This window comes from Dendrobates tinctorius, unplaced genomic scaffold, assembly GCF_039654945.1.
Source record: "Dendrobates tinctorius isolate UK_male_01 unplaced genomic scaffold, ASM3965494v1 ptg000031l, whole genome shotgun sequence".
Classification (NCBI taxonomy): Eukaryota; Metazoa; Chordata; class Amphibia; order Anura; family Dendrobatidae; genus Dendrobates; species Dendrobates tinctorius.
The window spans coordinates 692924-707071 of NW_027361699.1; positions in this window are offsets into that span (position 1 = coordinate 692924).

Sequence of the window (14148 nt, forward strand, 5' to 3'; positions counted from 1 at the left end):
ATTTAATAGTAATTTTATTGAGGGCACGATAATCAATACAAGGCCTTAAGGAACCATCCTTTTAGTCCACAAAAAAAAAACCGGCACCTAAGGGTGAAGAGGATGGTCTAATATGACCCTTCTCCAACGCCTCCTTAATATAGGACCGCATAACCTCGTGCTCGGGTACAGATAAATTGAAGAGCCGACCCCTGGGAAATTTACACCCCGGGCTTAGTTCAATTGCACAGTCATAACTCCTATGAGGAGGCAAGGACGCAGACTCATTCTCACTAAATACATCATAAAAGTCCGCCAAATAGTCAGGAACATCATGCGACTGAGGAGAGGTGGAAAAAAACGGAGCCTCACTAAAGGCACACCGACAACCCCAACTCACCACAGACACAGATTTCCAATCCAAAACTGGATTATGAATTTGCAACCAGGGAAACCCCAGAACAACGGCATCATGCAGACCATGCAACACCAAAAATCTGCAATTTTCTTGATGGTCTGGGGCGACCCGCATGACCACCTGGGTCCAAAACTGAGGTTTATTTTTAGCCAAAGGAGTAGCATCAATCCCCCTCAAAGGGATAGGCGTCTGCAGAGGTGTCATCGGAAATCCACAACGTTTAGCAAAATACAAGTCCATTAGGTTTAGCGCTGCTCCCGAATCCACAAAAGCCTTGGCGGAAAATGTGGACAGGGAGCAGATCAGAGTAATTGCCAGAAGAAACTTAGGTTGAACACCACCAACAGAAAACGTGTGTGCAAAGCGTTTCTCTCGTTTAGGACAAACAGAAATAATATGCGAGGCATCTCCACAAAAAAAACACAGCTTATTACGCCTTCTGAACTCCTGACGTTGCGCCTTAGACAAAACTCTATCACATTGCATAGGTTCAGACGTCTGTTCAACCGGTGGCAACACCTCTCGTGCAATCCTGCGTTCACGCAAACGCCGACCAACCTGAATGGCTAATGACATAGAATCGTCCAGACCAGAGGGAACAGGAAATCCCACCATAGTATCTTTTACGGCTTCTGACAAACCCTTCCGAAAGAGAGCAGCCAAGGCATTATCATTCCAGGTAGTAAGGACCGCCCACTTTCGGAACTTTTGACAGTACAACTCTGCAGAATCTCGACCCTGGTTCAATGCAAACAGGGTCTTTTCAGCCTGATCAATAGCATTAGGTTCGTCATACAACAACCCCAAAGCTTGAAAGAATGCGTTCACATTAGTCAGAATAGGATCATCTGGCTTCAAAGAAAACGCCCAATCCTGGGGATCGCCACGCAGCAAAGAGATGACAATTTTAACCTGCTGCGCGGAGCTCCCTGACGAGTTAGGCTTCAAGGCAAAAAATAATTTACAATTATTTTTGAAACTCAAAAATTTAGATCGATCCCCAAAAAATACATCAGGTGTAGGGATCTTTGGTTCAACAGCATGCGAATGAGCAAGGTAGGCGGAAATTCTCCGCACTTCTGCAGCGAGCTGCTCCACACGATCAGACAATTGCTTTATCTCCATTGAGAGAAAAAAAAAAATTCCCCCTAGGGCCTCGGAGATATAGAGGAAAGAATATACACACACCTTTATTTTTTTTTAAAGCACAATTCTTTCCTGCTATTGAGTACCCTAGGATCTGCGGTGTGGCGGGTGATTCTGTTATGATTGAGTCACCGTAGGAGGCAAAAACAGAAATGCTAGCTAAGTCCAGAAAACCAGAGAAGTTGGCAGCTATCGGATTTCAGACCCCTGAACTTATCAACACAACTAGCAGTAGCCGTGGGGGGTTCCTACGATGCCCTAGACCCCTCGATTACAGCCGGAGAATTAAATAGGCCTAAAGAAAGAAAGGGGAAATCTAAACTGCCCCAGAGCAGACCCCAAAGCAATAGGCAGCCCCCAACATATAATGACAGTGAAGCAAGATGAAAACACTAACACAGACAGAAAGATAGACTGAGCAAAGACAGGGCCCAAGCTAACTACATAGGAAAGGACAGGAAGGCTGCTGTCTGCAATCCATGAAAAACCCTATGAAAATAAGAGCCAACAGCCTGACAGTGAAAAAGGCCCTGAAGACGCTAGGCTTCAAAAAGCTATGTCAGTACTCAGGAATATTCTGAAGACAGAGCAACAGGCAACAGGAGATTCAGCTCACCCCAGCAGGGAATGGCAGAATCCAGAAAAGCAAGGAAAACAAAAACAAAACACAAATGCAACAGGCAAAGCAAAAAACTTATCTTTAGGGGAGCAGGAATCAGACTGGTGTCCTAGAACTCCACAAAGAAATCACCCGCAGGGCAGAAGGGCGTCGGCAGCCTTATATCCAGTCCGTGTCTCCACTCAGCCAGTCATCCTCATTAGACTCAGGTGCCTGATAATCAGGCTCATTACCTTGCTTTTCCAGAATAGGGAGTTCACAAGACCTCAGTGACGAAGGGGAAAATGAACTCACAACACAGCAGGTTGCTTCACATTTAGCTGTCTGCATACAGGTTTATATCACCACAACACTAAATCACAAGGTGTGATACATCTGTTTAAGGCCGGAGTCACACTAGCGACAAAAATGGATGAGTGCAATGCAATAAAAAATCACTTTGCAATCGTCCCAATGTTAATTTATGGGGCAGCTCCCATCATCCGATATTTTCTCGGCTGTTTTCCTCAGGCAGAGAAAATCACAGCATGCTTATGATGTCACGGGTGACTGGATACTCCACCTCCAGCAGGGCGAATTTCTATGACACCCGTGACCCTGGATACACCGCCTCCAGCAGGGCAAATTTAAACAATGAAACGTGCAGCCGGATACACCACCTCCAGCAGGCGAATTTCAATAGTTACACATGTATCTGGATACACCGCCTCCAGCAGGGCGAATTTACAGAGATAAGGGAAACACCAGGGAAACCGATACAATGGAGGGCCCTGCAATAGAGAACGGGGACGTGGAGACCTCCTGCACTCCCCTGAGTCAGTGTCTCTACACTCCTGACGGTCCCTAGGCAGGTTCCGCACCTGGCAACGAGCAGAATACCTAAAAACCCTAGCTCGCCCTGCACCTATCCCTTTCTAGTGAATTGGACGGTGCTGAAACTAATCCCACCACTGCACTAAAACACACATAAGGAAAGTTACAAACAGGGAAAAACCACTTAGCTTTGCTCTGTTGCTATTGCTCCCAGCAACAGAGTCCAGCACCTGAGTGCAGCTTTCCTCCTGAATAGCTGCTACTTCACCAAAGCTTTGTCAGAGCTACAAGGAACTGCTCACTGTAGCTTCTTCCACACCAGGACTCTGACTGAGCTGCAAGAAATTCTTCTCTAGCTCCTTCCTCCACCAAGGATGGTTGGAAATGAACAATATCACCAACAGTGAGTGAGACCACCTTACTCTCATTTATAGGCAAGAGCCGGAGCAATCACACCTGCTAGTGATTCCCATGTAATAATACTAGCCACCACCGGGGGCAAAACTAGAACTAAAGACACCACTGTGTAATGACCCTAATGACCATCGGGGGCAAAACTAATTTTAAGCAAACAGCTTAAAGGAAAAAAAAAGTTACATGTGCTTTTATCTGTCACAATCCAGCATGGATCGTGACAATGCTCCGATTGTCACCGATTACACTGGTCAACAGCATTTTTGGTGCCAAAGATATTTCATCGAATTTAGGGTATTTTTGGGGTGCTGATTCTGAATATGTCATCAGTTTTGCCAGATTGGCTCAAGTTTTTGAGATTTTTGGTATCTTATTTATAGCACTTGTTGGTAAATGCGACGCATCATCTCATTAATTTCTTTGGATTAGTACTTGAACTGAGCAGTTCTCAATATAGTTTTGTGTTAATTAGTGTTCTAAAAGTTTGTTCATAGCTTGATTTTTGCACTAACTTTATGTTGTTGTCTGTTTTCCAGTGAAAAGCATGAACTCATCAAGAAGAAGTTGTCTTAACGATCCAGACTCATTCTGTTACATTTGTGGTGAATACACACTGCCAAAACATAGAAGAAACATAACAGACTTCGTAAAAAAAGTGTATTTTGCCTATTTTGGGGTTATGCTTGGGGACCAAGACAAGTTTTGGGCACCACACATAGTGTGCAAAGCATGTATCGAATTATTACGAAAATGGAGCAAAGGACAAAGAAAAAGCTTCAAATTTGGTGTTCCAATGGTGTGGAGAGAGCCAAAAAATCATCATGATGACTGTTATTTATGGTAAACACAGGTACAGGCACATCTTCACAATGAGGGACAGGCCTTCTTGCAGATTCCATGTTACTCCCATTTTCGTTTCTTATGCTTATTGAATCCTTGCACTTGCACTGCACAGAAATAACAGTCATCATGATGATTTTTTGGCTCTCTCCACACCATTGGAACACCAAATTTGAAGCTTTTTCTTTGTCCTTTGCTCCATTTTCGTAATAATTCGATACATGCTTTGCACACTATGTGTGGTGCCCAAAACTTGTCTTGGTCCCCAAGCATAACCCCAAAATAGGCAAAATACACTTTTTTTACGAAGTGTGTTATGTTTCTTCTATGTTTTGGCAGTGTATATTCACCACAAATGTAACAGAATGAGTCTGGATCGTTAAGACAACTTCTTCATGATGAGTTCATGCTTTTCACTGGAAAACAGACAACAACATAAAGTTAGTGCAAAAATCAAGCTATGAACAAACTTTTAGAACACTAATTAACACAAAACTATATTGAGAACTGCTCAGTTCAAGTACTAATCCAAAGAAATTAATGAGATGATGCGTCGCATTTACCAACAAGTGCTATAAATAAGATACCAAAAATCTCAAAAACTTGAGCCAATCTGGCAAAACTGATGACATATTCAGAATCAGCACCCCAAAAATACCCCAAATTCATTAAAATATTTTGGACACCAGAAAAAAAATTTTTTTTCGTTGACCTGTGTTATCAGACACCATTCGCCAATGCAAATCTATGGGTGTGATTAAAAATTGGATTACAAACGGAACACAAGTGTGACTTGCTAGAATTCTGCACCGGTGTCCTTTAACAAAAGCCAGCAATTCATTTTGCTATACAGTAAAATCACACTGACAGGTTTAATAAGGAATAGAAAGAATAGATCTGGACACATAGAATACAAATATATATAGATAATATATATATACATATACTTTTATATTTCATAGAGTTCTACATAGCATAATAGCCGCTAAATCAATTGTCATCTTCTGTAAAATCATTCCAAAACCCAAGATGAAATGACACATGGTTTACATACAGTTAACTGTTTCATTTCATTTATTTTTTTATTTGTCTTTGACTAATAATTAGATGAGGGTATGTGTGCAAAATTTCAGACATGTAGGTGTTAAAGGGGTTAATTTGTGGCTTCCCGCAGTAAAATCGCAACCAGAGTGGTAAAACCAGTGAGGGCAGATTTTAATAGCCTTGAGAGGGAACATTGTTTTTGCCCCCCCCCGGCTACAAAAATCTGCCCCCAGACACCCCAGAAAAGGCGCATCTATAAGATGTGCCTTTTTAAGCACTTGTCCTCTCTATTCCCATTGCCCTGTAGCGTTGGCTAATGGGTTAATAAGAATGGGTTAATGTCACCTTGCTATTGGAAGGTGACATTAAGCCGATTAATAATGGAGAGGTGACAATAAGACACCGATCCATTATTAACCCAAGACTATTAAAGGGTTAAAAAAAGCACACAGACATTATTTAAAAATTCTTTTAATGAAATAAAGACACCCAGTTTTTGACCATATTTATTCCTCTGCTAATCCATAAATAAACCATTGACCTGTAACAAAAATAAAACAAAAAAGCAACAATATCCTTACCTCTCCGCTGGTCAGTCAGGTCCCCCGCTGCAATCTATCAGAAGGGGTTAACTGGTATACAGTGGGACCGGTGCTAATGCGACCAGCCCGATGTAAATGACATATATATCTATAATAATAAATGCCCTAAGCAGCTTCCGGTTGTAACAACTTCCGTCCAGTTGTAACCGGTGACATCACCACACACACGCACATGTTAACCCTCAACACACCACACCGCCTCAACACACACTCCTCTCACCTTTCACCTCCACTCACGTCCACTCACTCTTTCACTCCACATACGTTCCTTTCTCTCACTCCGTTTCTCATACTCACACCGTCATCGTCGCTGCCCCGACATCTTCCTCCGCCGCCGTGATCCTGGATCCAGACGTTCTCCAGGCCGCCGACATGTTCTTGCGGCGACGCCATCTTGGATTTCGTGAAATCCCGCGATATTCAAGATGGCGTCGCCGCAAGAACATGTCGCTGGCGTGGACGACTCGGGATCCAAAAAGATGGTGTCGGCGAAATCTCGCGAGATTACGCCGACGCCATTTTGGATCCCGATGTCGTCCACGCCAGCGACATGTTCTTGCGGCGATGCCATCTTGAATATCGCGGGATTTCACGAAATCCAAGATGGCGTCACCGCAAGAACATGTCGGCGGCCTGGAGAACGTCTGGATCCAGGATCGCTGCGGCGGAGGAAGATGTCGGGGCAGCGACGATGACGGTGTGAGTATGAGAGATGGAGTGAGAGAGAAAGGGTCGTATGTGGAGTGAAAGAGTGAGTGGAGATGGTGAAAGGTGAGAGGAGTGTGTGTTGAGGCGGTGTGGTGTGTTGAGGGTTAACATGGCAAGAGGTGTTAACGACGTTGGCGAAATCTCGCGAGATTTCGCCGACACCATCTTGCATTCCTGAAATTGCGTCATTTACCTCACGCCGACTTGCTGTGCGGACGCTTGGCATTGCCTGTACCACCATAACTACTGCTGCCTTGGTCCTCTGCCTGTTTACTGCCGGTGTCTAATTACTGGGCCAATTTGCCTGTACTGCCATAACTATTGCTGCCTTGCTACTCTGCCAGTGTCTAATTATAGGGCTAATTTGCCTCTACCGCCATAACTACTGCTGCCTTGCTCCTCTGCCGGTGTCTAATTACAGGACCAATTTGCCTCTACCACCATAACTACTGCTGCATTGCTCCTCTGCCGGTGTCTAATTACAGGGCCAATTTGCCTATACTGCCATAACTACTGCCTTTGTCCTCTGCCGGTGTCTAATTACAGGGCCAATTTGCCTATACTGCCATAACTACTGCTGCCTTTGTCCTCTGCCAGTGTCTAATTACAGGGCCAATTTGCCTCTACCGCCATAACTACTGCTGCTTTGGTCCTCTGCCTGTTTACTGCCGGTGTCTAATTACAAGGCCAATTTGCCTATACCGCCATAACTACTGCTGCCTTGCTCCTCTGCCGGTGTCTAATTACAGGGCTAATTTGCCTCTACCGCCATAACTGCTGCTGCCTTGCTCCTCTGCCGGTGTCTAATTACAGGGCCAATTTGCCTCTACCGCCATAACTACTGCTGCCTTGCTCCTCTGCCGGTGTCTAATTACAGGGCCAATTTGCCTATACCGCCATAACTACTGCTGCCTTGCTCCTCTGCCGGTGTCTAATTACAGGTCCAATTTGCCTCTACCGCCATAACTACTGCTGCCTTGCTCCTCTGCCGGTGTCTAATTACAGGACCAATTTGCCTCTACCGCCATAACTACTGCTGCATTGCTCCTCTGCCGGTGTCTAATTACAGGGCCAATGTTCCTTTACCACCATAACTACTGCTGCCTTGCTCCTCTGCCGGTGTCTAATTACAGGATCAATTTGCCTCTACCACCATAACTACTGCTGCCTTGCTCCTCTGCCGGTGTCTAATTACAGGGCCAATTTGCCTATACCGCCATAACTACTGCTGCCTTGCTCCTCTGCCGGTGTCTAATTACAGGACCAATCTGCCTCTACCGCCATAACTACTGCTGCATTGCTCCTCTGCCGGTGTCTAATTACAGGGCCAATGTTCCCTTACCGCCATAACTACTGCTGCCTTGGTCCTCTGCCGGTGTCTAATTACAGGATCAATTTGCCTCTACCGCCATAACTACTGCTGCCTTGCTCCTCTGCCGGTGTCTAATTACAGGGCCAATTTGCCTCTACCGCCATAACTACTGCTGCCTTGCTCCTCTGCCGGTGTCTAATTACAGGGCCAATTTGCCTTCACCGCCAAAACTACTGCTGCCTTGCTCCTCTGCCGGTGTCTAATTACAGGGCCAATTTGCCTCTACCGCCATAACTACTGCCTTGCTCCTCTGCCGGTGTCTAATTACAGGGCCAATTTGCCTCTACCGCCATAACTACTGCTGCCTTGCTCCTCTGCCGGTGTCTAATTACAGGATCAATTTGCCTCTACCGCCATAACTACTGCTGCATTGCTTCTCTGCTGGTGTCTAATTACAGGGCCAATTTGCCTCTACCGCCAAAACTACTGCTGCCTTGCTCCTCTGCCGGTGTCTAATTACAGGGCCAATTTGCCTCTACCGCCATAACTACTGCCTTGCTCCTCTGCCGGTGTCTAATTACAGGGCCAATTTGCCTATACCGCCATAACTACTGCTGCCTTGCTCCTCTGCCGGTGTCTAACTACAGGGCCAATTTGCCTCTACCGCCATAAGTACTGCTGCCTTGCTCCTCTGCCGGTGTCTAATTACAGGGCCAATTTGCCTCTACCGCCATAACTACTGCTGCCTTGCTCCTCTGCCGGTGTCTAATTACAGGGCCAATTTGCCTATACCGCCATAACTACTGCTGCCTTGCTCCTCTGCCGGTGTCTAACTACAGGGCCAATTTGCCTATACCGCCATAACTACTGCTGCCTTGCTCCTCTGCCGGTGTCTAATTACAGGGCCAATTTGCCTCTACCGCCATAACTACTGCTGCCTTGCTCCTCTGCCGGTGTCTAATTACAGGGCCAATTTGCCTCTACCGCCATAACTACTGCTGCCTTGCTCCTCTGCCGGTGTCTAATTACAGGGCCAATTTGCCTCTACCACCATAACTACTGCTGCCTTGCTCCTCTGCCGGTGTCTAACTACAGGGCCAATTTGCCACTACCACTTCATAACTACTGCTGGGCAATTACAGGGTCAATTAGTATCTGTTTACTCTACAATACTCCAGGACGCCTTCTTCACTGCCAGATAACTGCCAAATAGACTCCTTTACCTGTGCCAACATGAGTCATAACAAAAAGTATGCCAATGCCAGTGAAAGGAAAGCAGCTTTAGCACTACGACAAAAACAACGCCATGCTAATGAGACTCCTGAGGAAAAACACCATCGCCTTGAGAAGATTAAGGCTTATAAACGCCGTCGCCTCACACACGAATCCCCTAACTCTAAATCCATAAGATTGGCTGAAGAAGCCTCTGCACGCCGTCACCGCCGACAACAGACGGCCTCTTCCTCATCATTATTATTAGACTCACAACAGGATGCTTCCACATCAGCATGTGGAACAATTTACTGCTACACTTCATCCCATATGCCGTTCACTGACATAACTAATCAGCAATCTGTTTCTGCCCTATCAATACCACCATTCAATACCGATGCCCAGTATGCCAATGCCAGTGAAAGGAAAGCAGCTTTAGCACTACGACAAAAACAACGCCGTGCTAATGAGACTCCTGAGGAAAAACAGCATCGACTTGACAAGATTAAGACTTATAAATGCCGTTGTCTCACACACGAATCCCATTAATTCTAAATCTATTACATTAGCTGAAGAAGCCTCTGCACGCCATCACCGCCAACAACAGATGGCTTCTTCCTCATCATTATTAGTAGACTCACAACAGGATGCTTCCGCATCAGCATGTGGAACAAGTTACTACCACACTTCATCCTATATGCCGTTCACTGACATAACTAATCAGCAATCTGTTTCTGCCCTATCAATACCACCATTAGTCAATACCAACGCACAGTTTCTTCACATACAAGCTGCAGTTAGCCCGCAGAAAGTGCAACCAAGAAAAATATACATTGGTCTCAAAACTAGGCGCACCCCATCGGTTGGACATGCACTTCTACTAGAACCTCACATTTTCACTAATGATGAAAATAGTATTACTGAACACAGCTGTGGTGACATGACCCATGTATGTGAGCATTGCGAAGCTTTGCATTTTGTAGCAGAGATACCTTCTGATAACAACTTTACGCTCTGCTGTCAGAAGGGTAAAGTCCATGTACCCATACTACAATATCCTGATGTCTTTACACGTTTGCTGAAAGGGCAAAGTGAATTTAGCAAAAATTTCATGGATAATATTCGAAGCATTAACAGTTCCTTTGCTTTTGCCTCCATGGGTGCAAATATTTCACCACCTCCTGGATATGGCCCATACTGTTTCCGCATACATGGCCAGATCTATCATAGAACTGGAACACTACATCCCTCAGATGAACAGCAACGCGCATTTGCCCAACTTTACATTCTCGATACCACTACCGCAAACGAACAACGCTTACGATGTAAAGAAAATCAAAAATGTCATCCTACATTGATGAACATTATTGCCCTTCAAATCCAAACTATTAATCCTTTTGTGGAAGCTTATCAAATGTTACGTGATGTGGAAGAACAAGAAAAAATTAAATCTCTACAAAACGGAACTGTCATGCCAAACATCACTATGGCTATTAAACAAGATCGTACTCAAGACCCTCGACACTACAATAATCCCACTGTCAGTGAAGTAGCAGTCGTGTTTCAAATTGACAATGGTGAGCCACCTTTCAATAGAGACATATTAATTCATTTAAAACCTGATCCCCACAACCCTTTAGCTCCAAAAACACAACAAATTAGCATTCTCCATAGCAATTTGGATGCCCTCCTCTATCCAATATTTTTCCCTTATGGAGACCAAGGATGGCATGATGGACTCAAACAACAAGGCAAAAGTCCGAGGAGGATCACTCAACTCCAATACTATTGCTATATGTTATCTGTCAGAAATTACTTTAATCCACTCCTCAATGGTGGTAAGCTAACACAGCAATATTTAGTAGGTGCTTATGTCAAAATCGAAGCTAATCGCCTACATTACATCCGCAACCACCAAAAAGATTTAAAAGTGGAGGATTACTGCCTCCTTCAAGAACATCTACTCAAAAAATCGGTTCAAAAGGGCATCCCTATTGGGAAAACAGTCATTTTACCATCTTCTTTTGAAGGCAGTCCAAGAAACATGCAGCAGCGCTACCAGGATGCTATGGCTATTGTTACAAAGTATGGTGGACCAGATCTATTTATCACCATGACATGTAATCCTAAGTGGAATGAGATTACTACACATTTAGAACCGTGGCAGCGTGTTGAACACAGACCAGACTTGGTTGCACGTGTCTTTAAAATTAAACTGGAATCCCTCTTAAAAGACATTAGCAGTGGATTATTTGGAAACGTCACTGCAATGGTCCATGTCATTGAATTTCAGAAGCGTGGTCTCCCACACGCTCATATTTTAATTATTCTTGACAGCCTGTCTAAATTACGGACTGAGGCGGACATAGACAATATAGTCTGGGCTGAAATACCTGATGAAACAATCTACCCTCAGCTCCATAACATTGTTCTTCAACACATGATTCATGGTCCCTGTGGATAACACAATCCTAATTCTCCCTGTATGGATCTTGGAAAGTGTAGCAAAGGTTTCCCAAAACAAAACCAACCATTTACCATCAAAGAAAAGGATGGCTATCCCACTTACCGCAGACCCATTGGCAAAACATATGAACACCATTCTAAGATGATTGACAATTCATGGGTAGTTCCATATAACCCATTTTTACTCACCAAATACAAGTGCCATATTAATGTAGAAATATGTGCTTCCATTCGAAGTGTAAAATATTTATTTAAATACGTTTACAAAGGACATGACAAAGCCAACCTTGAAATTTCCCAAAATAACATCCAACATGATGAAACACACCAATTTACGGATACCAGATATGTTAGTGCACCTGAGGCTGCGTGGCAGATATTTGCTTTTCCTATGCATAAACAATCTCATGCCATCATTCGCCTAGCCGTACATCTGCCTAATTCTCAACCACTCTATTTTCATGAGAATGACTCTGCAGACAACATCCATCAAAAGCTCAATTCCAATTCTACACTTATGGCGTATTTCAACCTTAATAAGATTGACCACAATGCACATAACTATTTCTACCGCGAAATTCCAGAACACTACGTTTGGAAACAAGGCACATGGGAACAAAGAAAACGAGGGGGTCTCACAGTTATTGGAAGAATGTACACTGTTAGTGTGAAAGACCAAGAACGCTATTATTTACGTTTGTTGTTACTGCATGTAAAAGCTGCTACCAGTTTTGACAGCATTAAAACCGTCAATGGAGTTATGCATGAAACCTTTAAGGATGCTGTGTTAGCACTTGGATTATTATTCGATGATAGCATCTGGAGACATACTTTAACAGATGCTTGCATTCTTAACATGCCTTCCCAACTTAGAGACATGTTTGCTTATATCTGTATTTTTGGCCCCCCCAGTAATCCACTTGAATTGTGGAATGAATTTAAGGACCATTTTTTACAAGACTACTGTCATACATACCACAGCAACACTGAAGAGTGTATCGATTGTGAAGGATATGCTATGAAAGATGTCCAAGATGTCCTCATAGTCCATGGAAAAACTTTTGCTGATTTCAATTTACCACGCCCAGCAAAAAATATTAAACAACTCCTTAAACAATATGATAAGGATTATGAGTTAAAAAAAGCTGCAGAGATGAAAGAAACTCTTAATCAGGAGCAACTTTTTGCCTATGATGTCATTACTGAAGCTTTACAAAATAGCAGTTTAATACCAAAGTGCTTTTTTCTCGATGGACCTGGTGGCAGTGGAAAGACCTACCTATACCATCTACTTACACATCATTTAAGAGGACAAGGAGAAATTGTGTCACCTGCAGCGACTACAGGAATAGCATCTAACTTGATACAAGGAGGCCGAACAATCCACTCTCTATATGGCATACCTATTCCGATCAATGAAACATCTGTTTCCAGGATTAAAAATGATACAAATGCAGGAAAACATTTACAGAGTACAAAACTTTTTATTATTGATGAGTGCACTATGGTCCAAAAACATGCATTGAATGTGATAGATAGACTTCTACGTGACATCATGACAACAAATGTTGCTGAAAAAAATAAAACACCATTTGGAGGTAAAGTTATTGTTCTTGGAGGAGACTTCAGACAATGTCTTCCCGTCATCGCTCATGGAACAAGAAAAGACATTGTAGATTCCTGCATTAAATATTCAGAACATTGGCAACATTTTACCAGACTACCGCTAATCAACAACATGCGCTCCACTGATCCTGAATACAGCACTTGGTTGCTTAAACTTGGAAATGGTGAGCTGTCTAATGAACAAAACCTTGGAGAGGATGTCATTGAAATTCCTCCAGACATCCTTTGCACTGGCTCTATAGTAACCGAGATCTTTGGAGACCATATTTGCATTGATGTTAATGACAAACAAAGCCTCAACACTGCTGCATCACATGCTATACTATGTCTGAAAAATGATGACGTTGATTTTCTGAACTGTAAAGTAATGGATCGCATTAGTGGTGATTATACTGTATATACAAGTGATGATTCTGTCGATGCTGATGAGGCAGAGGAATGTGAAAACTACCCAGTTGAATTTTTAAACTCTCTGACACCATCAGGAATGCCATCACATCTCTTAAAACTTAAAATTGGCACCATTGTGATGCTATTAAGAAACCTAAACACCAAGAAAGGTCTCTGCAATGGCACTCGCCTCATTGTCATTGCCTTACTCCGCAACATCATATAGGCTAAAGTGATTACTGGCTCAGCTGAAGGAGACATTGTGTTTATTCCACGCATCGATTTGTGTCCTTCAGAAACTGGGTTACCTTTTAAATTAAAACGTTGACAGTTTCCTCTAAAACCTGCTTTTGCTATGACCATTAACAAATCCCAAGGACAGACCCTCAATCGAGTTGGAATTTTTTTGCCCGAACCTGTATTTGCCCATGGACAATTGTATGTTGCATTCTCCCGAGTAAAGCAACGCAGCAACGTTAGGGTCAAAGTGGTGGATACACCACTTCAAGGACAATTGCTACCTAATAGCCCAAAAATCTTCACTAGAAATGTCGTTTAC